Raw genomic sequence first — 315 nt, forward strand, 5'->3', positions numbered from 1 at the left:
TGTGATACTCTGCATGAACAGCACGTCTCAGAGTCCTGTTACGCACTGTGATATCCATATTGTGTATCAGCTGTCCACCCTATGGTAGGGGAAATTTTGATAGATACAGTGATACCTATTTATTGTAGGCTGACTTTTTTCACAAGCTGAGAGTATAGTAACTTATCTAGATATAAAGAAAAGCAGTCAGAAACAAAGGTATATAATGCATACATCATTTCAGAATGTGACATACATTCAGTCTTTTTTGTTTGTACGATGGAACTGATAAAAATCACAGAATTGTAGGGGTTGGAAGGGACCTCTAGAGATCAT

This window comes from Meleagris gallopavo, chromosome 2, assembly GCF_000146605.3.
Source record: "Meleagris gallopavo isolate NT-WF06-2002-E0010 breed Aviagen turkey brand Nicholas breeding stock chromosome 2, Turkey_5.1, whole genome shotgun sequence".
Taxonomy (NCBI): domain Eukaryota; kingdom Metazoa; phylum Chordata; class Aves; order Galliformes; family Phasianidae; genus Meleagris; species Meleagris gallopavo.